This window comes from Monopterus albus, unplaced genomic scaffold (genome assembly GCF_001952655.1).
Source record: "Monopterus albus unplaced genomic scaffold, M_albus_1.0 scaffold39.1, whole genome shotgun sequence".
Lineage (NCBI taxonomy): Eukaryota > Metazoa > Chordata > Actinopteri > Synbranchiformes > Synbranchidae > Monopterus > Monopterus albus.
Window position 1 is genome coordinate 3,861,485 of NW_018127919.1, and position 8,722 is coordinate 3,870,206.

General features: G+C 37.8%; 1 long non-coding RNA gene across 1 annotated transcript; it reads left to right on the plus strand.

The window, feature by feature from the left end:
- The first annotated feature begins 6 nt into the window (after positions 1-6).
- LOC109959566 (uncharacterized) lies at positions 7-1,372 on the plus strand. The gene is made up of 3 exons (XR_002274860.1): positions 7-116; positions 648-1,155; positions 1,271-1,372. It is a non-coding gene; the product is annotated as an uncharacterized LOC109959566 (long non-coding RNA).
- The last annotated feature ends 7,350 nt before the right edge of the window (positions 1,373-8,722 follow it).

An 8,722-nucleotide genomic window follows, 5' to 3' on the forward strand; every position in this document is an offset into this window, starting at 1 on the left:
TTGAAGTTAATAAAATGGCTCCAAAAGAAACATTTGCTAAAAAAAAAAGTGACGTGTGCAAGGTGTCATGGTAAAATGAAGCTGAGACCTGCCAATAAGGCCGACCACTTTGAATGGTTAGTACTTCCCTTTTTTATTATGCAAAAGAATAGCTGTAAAGAGAATTCTCAGCTTTATACATCTGACTGGTGCTGCAGGTGCTTTGCTTTTTCTGTGGTCATGCTTACTTTTTGTGTAAAATAGAGACCTCATGCCCAGATCACAACTGTATTTCTTATGTATAAAAGCTGTCAGCAGAATACTGCAATTGTTGAAATGTTTGTTTTGTTAGTGCATCAAGTTATGTAATGCAAATACTTTCTAACACTGGCCACCATTGAGTAGTCATGGTACTGTGAAACTTGTGTTGGATCTGTTTCCATTAAGTCTTCCCCTATGGTATTTCCCCATTCAGCTAAAGGATATTTCCCTATGTGGATATTTAATATTTCACTTATGAATGTAAGGATGACCTATAATAGATAATGACTGTTTCTGGGACTTGATAGCCTTTGGCATGATTTATATCAGTTAGTTGTAGTTTGTGAACAATCCTAAGCCACCTAAACCATGTTTACTCTCACTCACCAGTGTTTTTTTTCTTCCAGAACGTGATCACAAATTGGTGTGGATTATGTGAGGCCAGTCTGATGTACCCTTATTGTAAAGTGTTACCGATAATTGTTCCCACACATTTTTGTGTATTTTATTACCTTGTTTCAACAAAGTAAACCATGAATTTCAGAGGAAAAACTCAAACCCTGTTCAGTTAAAGCCATACGTCAACTGAACAAATCGGCACACCAGACCTACAGAGTTTTTATGGATAAGGAAAAGCTGCTGAATTAATAAAAATGCAGGAAAATTTGTTGAAAGGTTCATCTTTCAGTACAGGGAGAAGGACCATGAAGTAGGCAATAGATATGCTGTACATGTGACACTGTAGTATTTGTTTACAAGTACCTACCATTTGACAGAGGTCATGTCATCTTCCAAATGTGCAGCGATCATTGTATGCCACAGCAGCTGTTTGAGGGCAGAGGGCCTTGCCCATCATCGTGAAATGTTGCATTATGCCCCTTTGAATTTGAACCCTACAGGGACATGAACATCCAGGTAAACAAAACAACGACCATGCTATAAACTTCATCACTGCAAAGCATATAGATATAGTTGTGTTGATAAATACTGTTTATCTACACCTTGGGTTCTTTCAACACTTATATTACAGTGGATATCTGGATCAAGACTGTTATTTAAATCTCAGACCATCTTCACCACCATCCCTCTTGGGACACCTTCGAAGTACTGCACAAAAGACTCTTCAAATCAAGGCGAGACATCAAAAAAGTCTCTTCTCAAGAGATGTTCTTTAGGAAATATGGTGTTGTCGGTGCATTACTATCACTTTATTTTCTTGCAGTGCACTATTGCTTCTGTTGTAGAGCTTCATGCTCCACAAAACACCATTGAACTCTTGACACACCTTGCTAAAGTGAAGACAGAGTGGCCATATCCTACCAGCTACATTTAAATGCTTTCAGGGTGAAAAGGGCCCCATTCAGCTTCTGAAAGAGGCACTTTGAGGTAACAAGGACGAAATCTGTGGTGATATAGACATAGAGGAGAAAGACGGATTGTATTTATTCAGGTGCAAAAACATTTACAGCATTAGTTTTTTCTTTAGATGTGCACAGTAAAAAAAATACTAAAACAAGGAAAAAAATGCTGAGAGCAATATTAGGGAGAAACCACAGGAAGTACTGTGCTTTTAAAATGGCAGATGTCGTAATAGACTTCTTCCGTACATTGCATTTTCACAGAAATGGTCTCTTTTTGTGTCTTGTTGGACTTAACCGTCCTGCATGTTACCTCCTCACATCTCTTCTTGCAGACAGTCCACTCATCTCAGTCTGCATCTGCGCAACTTCCTGTTGTTCTGAGTCTGCACTCAGACACACAGCATTTCTAGTGCACAGGTCAAGCCATTATAAAGGTCAAGCAGATTAAACAATCTTTTAAACAGTTTTGCAAATACATAACATAGCACTATATCATTTTATCAAGAATTTCTTTCTACAGTCTCAATCTGGAGTAATGAGTGAGAGAGTTTTGTGACACTCATCTCTTAATTTTGTTTCTAATATGGTACCTGTTCTCTGGTTTGAAAAGACACAGAGAAAAGCAGGAAAAGTCTGTAAGTCTACACCGAGGGGGAGGTAATGTTTTTAGTAGAGTCTGTTGACTGGTTTGTTTATTGGTTGGCTGGTTTGTTTACAGCATAACTCAAATAGTATTGAATTTTTTTTGATGAAACTGTTTGGAGAGGTAGGGTATGGCCCACAGAAGGTTAGGTTTACAATCAGTGCTGATCCAGATCATCATCCACATCCAAAAGTCCAGTGTGCATACTCATATGATCAAGCCCAAGGAAGCTGCAACGCGCAATGCTGTGCTTGTGAACTTGCAGTCATGTGGGCAAATTAAATAAAGAAGACCATGTGTGCACAGGAAGTCCTGTTCCCCCTTGGCACCCAGTTGGATAGATGAGCAGTTAATGCTGTCTCTTGCTGTGCACAGGATTATTGTAACATCTTTGTAGACAAAAGACTGTTTTTAATAATAATTGATGTGACTTATGGCAACTATAATTTGCAGACTTTTATTTGTAAAGTAAGCAATTTCAAGTTTGTGCTGTTCTGATATGTTTTGTTATTAAATATAGCCCATTGGGTCCAATTCATGAGAGGAGCAGAGCAAAATCTGATGTCATAATGATCTCAGAAATGATTGCTCCACATTTTGTCTCATTTTAGTGCAATAGATGTGGGACCTCATGCATCACTGTGGCATCAGTCTGTGTAGGCACAGTCTTGAGGATATAATAACTCACGAACAATACATGCCAGAAACCTAATACTTACACTGCAGGTTTCCCTTGGAAACCTGACATGCACTCCTCTATAATAGATGATCTGATTAGACTTTGAAGGACTTTTGCTGTATAAATTTGCATTTCTATGAGGAAAAATGCATTCATTTTAGACTACTGTCAGGTGCAGGCAGCACCGTTTCTGACAGGTTCTCTTCTGGATAGTGGGTTGTTCTATTAACAGGGTCATATGATCCAAACAGAAGAGTTCAGGTGTGTCAAGGAGTGGGCATAGTTTCACTACAAATTCTATAAATCAGCTGAAGCACTTGTTTGTTTGTTTTTTGGACAGTCTTCTATCAGACCCTGACTTATAGACATGAGGTTTCTGGGTAGTGACTAAAAGAATTAGACTATGACACTGGACCCAGGGTTTATGGCCTCACTGTGTGTGACTGCTCCAGGAGTTTAGTGATCTGCAAGGACCTTGGTATCATTGCTTCTCCTTCACATGGTCACAACATGCTATAGTTCAGGCTGCATCACCACATCCAGTAGGAAATGTAGTGAAAAGCCTAATAAAAAGATCTTGTATGTCCTTGTTATAGTCTGTTATAGCCCTTCATTCAGATTTTGTTACACAGCCAGTGTTCCCGGGTCTGGTGGACCTGCTGCATTGTTACACAGGCAGTATTTTTTGGTCTGGCGTACCCACTGCATTTTTTAAATTCAACACAATCAAACAAATACAATAAATACTTAACAGATGTTTCCTTCATCCCAATTACAAGTAATAGACCTTTGTTAGATCACATTTATTAATTAATGTGAATGAATTTTTTTTTCAACACAATCAAACAATATTATGTTAAAATACATACTCAACACATGTTTACTTCATCCTAATTGCAAGCAATATAAACAGCATATATGGTTAACATTTGCCCCTTATCTGTGTTAGATCACATTTATGAATGATTGTTTATGAATGAATTACTCAGCCAGTGTTGGGGTGGACTCACTAAATTTTTCACTAAGAAAATCAAATATAATAAAGATATGAGTGGAAAAAATGTATTATGTAACACTGTTAGGCCACAATACATATGCTAAAATGTGCAGGGGGTTTACTGTGAGAGCAGATGTAGTTGCTTGAATTATGCAAGACACTTTTATTACCCCTGGGTCCAGTGGACCCACGTATCCTGTATGTAATGTAAATGTGTAACTTCAAGCCAATTGCACAAGTTAACAATAAGTGCGGTATTTACTAAGGAGATGCTCTGTCCCCGCTGCTGTTCTGCATATGGCTGAACCCCCTCAGCCAGATCATCACCAAGAGTGGTTATGCCAGGAGTGAATGAGACATCGACTCACTGATCCACACCACTAGGATCTACAGCCAGGATGTCGGTATGTAATTCGGACTGGATAAGTGTGAATGGTAACAAGGAGAGGAAATATAAATACTCACTCAGCAGTTTGCTAATATCACTGACTAGCTTTTGTGCATGGAAGAAAGAAATGTTCTGGTCCTGTGATCAGCAGCAGTTATATAGACTAATTTACAGCTGCATCCAGCGTATGAACTCCACAAGGGTCTTGCACGTAACTTTATCAACGTTTCCCTGTTTTAATATACTACAATAATACAGTCATTGTACTTATGATGAAACTGTGGCCCGCCAGAGCACACAGCCAGTGAACAAACTAACTGTGCGAAACTTGTTTGTTTGAAGAAACTGTAACTTAACAGTGACAGCAGCCACAGTAAGGTCGGACTAACTTTACCTGCAGCATAACATGATTAATGGATAGGTCTGCAGGCTGTTTATTTATCTTAGCTCATGAGTTGCTTTCACGTGTTATTATATGTAGTTTTCTAACGTGGATTCGGATTCCCAAACACCGGCTGCACCTCTGGCTGTGCACCAACAATGTTTGACCATATTAATATATTGTATACAGTCAACTAGTTTATTTATCTTATTTAAAAATACACTTTATGATACCCATTAAATTATTCAGAGTGAATTCCAGCAGATCAGTTGTAGATTTAAGGGTTAATTTTAGGTTAGCATGGCCATTTAAATACATTTGGGTACCTGATCACATGCTTCATAGCCTATGCGCTTGTCAGGAAAATTACAAATGCACCTATGAATGCAATGAGGTGGTCTGAGCAGGTGTTATTGTTATCTCTACTTCAGGTCAAATGAGCACCATAATTGCGCCACGCTGCCTAATTAGCCCACACATGGCCTCAACTGTGCCTCTCCTCCCACCTCAGTGGGAGTGTATGGTTTTACTTTTTACTGATGGCTTTGGACTATTTTGCTTCAATAACATACTGTATCAACAGTTGTTTTACTTTGCTACATCTTGGGTTCATACTACTGTAGCATTCATAGGATTCCATGTTAGTGGATAAGATATACTAAGCCCTGCCATAACTGTAGTTGAACCACTATATTAGAGTTTATCTCGTCCTTAGTGCTGACAGGATCAGAGAAATGAGATGGAGCGTAGTGACACACAGTTGGTGTGAAAAATTCAGTACTCCTAACTCTCAACCTTTAGAGCAAGTATTGAAAACAAAAGTGTTCACATAAGGTGTACTTGGGCTTCTGTCATTAAAGATAATTGGTAATTGTCGCTATCACTTGCAGAAGTTTTGTTTTTGACATGTATATGTGCAAGGTTAATTTAAAAGGGGGGGACAGAAATAAGGGCATATGACAGGGACTATGGTGTCACCTTCACAATAATTCTGTAAAGTTTCCAATTTAAATGGCAGTGTAAGAGAAATGCAGTCATTATCTCTGGTATAACCTTGAGCACCAGCCCAAAATCTGATGTCACTCTTTAATAAAGTCTATCATATTTCTATTGAAAGCCATAAACTTTTAAAAGGGATAAACAATAGTTTTATGATGGTAAATAGACTTATACTTCTATACCACCTTTCTGTGCATTGCATTATTTTCACACAATTTACTCCTCACACACTGGTGATATCACCGGGACCAGCTTGGGGGTTGATGTCTTGCTCAATGACACTTGGACATGTGGGCCGGAGAAGCTGGGAATATAACGGCCAACGTTCTGCCACAGCTGCCCCAGTGAAATCATGAAATGTTGGATTTACTGTACATTTGTGATAGAACCTCTGGTCATTTTATGATGTGTTCTCAGATTAATTTAAAACAAGTAGAGTGCTCAATGTGGGTTAAGTTACAAATGCTTTAAAGTCATTTGACATTTCTAAGTTGTAAATTAGACCATACTTAATAATAAGGTTTCATATTATACACTGTCAGTGAATGTTCTTCTTCCCTACCTGCCATGGACTTTTTCTCCCCTTTGTGTTTCCCTTTGAGTTTGATCAGGAAGGCTGTGACACAGCTTGAGGGTGGTGGAGGATTAAACAAGTCTTGGTGGATCTTCAGTAATGAGGTTAGTGTCCAAGGAGAGGCTTATTATTTGTGGCCAAATCAGGTAAAAATGTGAGATTGACCAATGAGTGATTAAGCTGTGAGGCTGTCCAACCTGAGACATTTAACAGGACTGAAAGAGACATGCTTCAGCTGGTGTGGAAAAATGAATCTGTAATTCTCAGCTTTGTTCCTTGACTTAATGTAACAACTTTATCTGTAAATTACAGTGTGGTAAACAGAGCTATTGTGATGCCCCAGCAGTGAATGGGAGAGGCAGCTTCTCCATTTGGCCTCGGTGATAGATAACACTGTCAAGTATTGTTAATGTTACATGTCATCTCTAATACTGTACACAAGGTTAAATATTGGCTGAGTGAATCTCTGTAATAAATGAGTGGCCCCATACAATTTTGTCCTAAGACTGTTGATTCATATGTGGAGAGATGAGTGATGTAGGGTATGTTTCTAAAGGGTGATGACATAATATAATAAGCAGGCAGATGGATTGCTTCTTCTGCACTTTATTGCTTTGTTAAATCCAGGTAATGCAAAGCTACCTGAAAACCAAGCAGTTTCTTCTAAATGACACTGGCTTATGTTTTTAAAACCTAAGGAATGCTCTTACAGTTCACATTACTCTTTCAAACATCAAGCACTGGTCTTATAGGTGGCATTTGGTAGGAGCAGAACAATTGTGAGTTGTAAATTATGGTTTTCATAAAGTATGAAACAGAGAAATTGTTTATATGTCAAGGCGTACTGTATAAGGTTTGATTCTGATATCCACTAATATCTGTTTGATGAGCAGTGGAAATACATTAAATTACTCTAATGTTCTTATTACAGGTACCATGACAGAAAATTTTATTCATAACACCCAGCCTATGTCTGTAACATGGTTAACATCCTACAACACGATCACTCAATTTGGGGAACCTGCTTTTCATCAGCACATTTGCATTGTTATCAAATGTGAATCTAGATAAATATAAAGGATCAAATTCCAGGTCAAAAATCAAAAGTCATTTGTCAGACAGCTAGTACAAAGTAAAGGGGTGACCATTGGACTATGAAAAATGTCCCTTCCTCAGTCTCTGAATACCCACAAATTCTATGATGCGCCAACTACATCCATCACCAGTTACTACTGTCATAGGGGAGAAAATGCTCGCCTTGCAGTGCTGCCAATTTCCAGGCTGGCATGCTGTGCTAGATTCCAATGTTTTGAAGCATATTTGCATGCTTTGGAAATAAACCTGATGCAGATTTATGATGAAAACCGGTACATTTCAGTTTCAAATGCAATACACACAGATCTGTGTACACCCTAATGACCATAATAGGTTTCCCCTGCAAAAATGAATTTGCGAGACCCACTGAATGTGTACATCCCTGTAAAGCTATGCATGATTTTTTAACCCTTGTGAAACTGAAGGAGCCTTACAGCGATGTTAACCTCTCATGTATTTGCACATGTAGCCATTTCTAAGCCTAAGCTGGTGGACAATAGCGAGGTCGGTTTGGTTTATGAAGGAATAACCAAGAATATTCTTTTGTCCCATCAGGCTGGATTTATTCCCCAGATAATTACATTGTTTTTTAGTATTCATATTAATCCTGAGATCAAAAGTCTGCAGAGTTTGAAATTAGCTAAGTGCATTTACTCAAGTATTGCACTTAAGTGCAATTTTGAAATATCTGAACTTTACTTAAGTATTTTCACTTTCTGCTACTTTATACCAAGACTTTATTACATTTCAGAGAACAATACTGTCCTCTGTCTGTACTCACAACATTTATTTCATAAATGTATTCACTAGTTACTTTTCAGAATGAGGTTAATAAAACAAAATGCAGTATGATCATAAGATTTTATTGATCCTTGGTGGCAAATTCACAAGCTACACAGCAGTATGCAAAGTACTTCAAATTATAAGCATGTAAGGAAGGTAAAATTAGCTCCACCTTTACCAGCTGCAATATTAAATGTGATGGTCAAAATAATGCATCAATTATTGTAATTTAATCACATGCTATACATGAATGTAAACTGTGCCATTCTGCATGATGAGTACTTTTACTAATGCTAATACTTTTATACTTTGACTTAAGTAATATTTTGAATGTGGGACTTTTACATGTAACAGAGTATTGCTACTTTTACTTAAGTCAACAATCTGAGTACTTCTTCTACCACAGTATGTTCATTTTAGTCATATTTGGTCAACCTCAGCCTTTTACTTTTTACTCAACTAAATCTCTTGACAATTTAGTCCAGTCTTAATCATAGAAAACCATAAAGCTAACTTAATAAATGAGTGGAGAAACATTATAAATATAGATGCTGGCATGCTTTGGGGAAAATTGTCCCTTT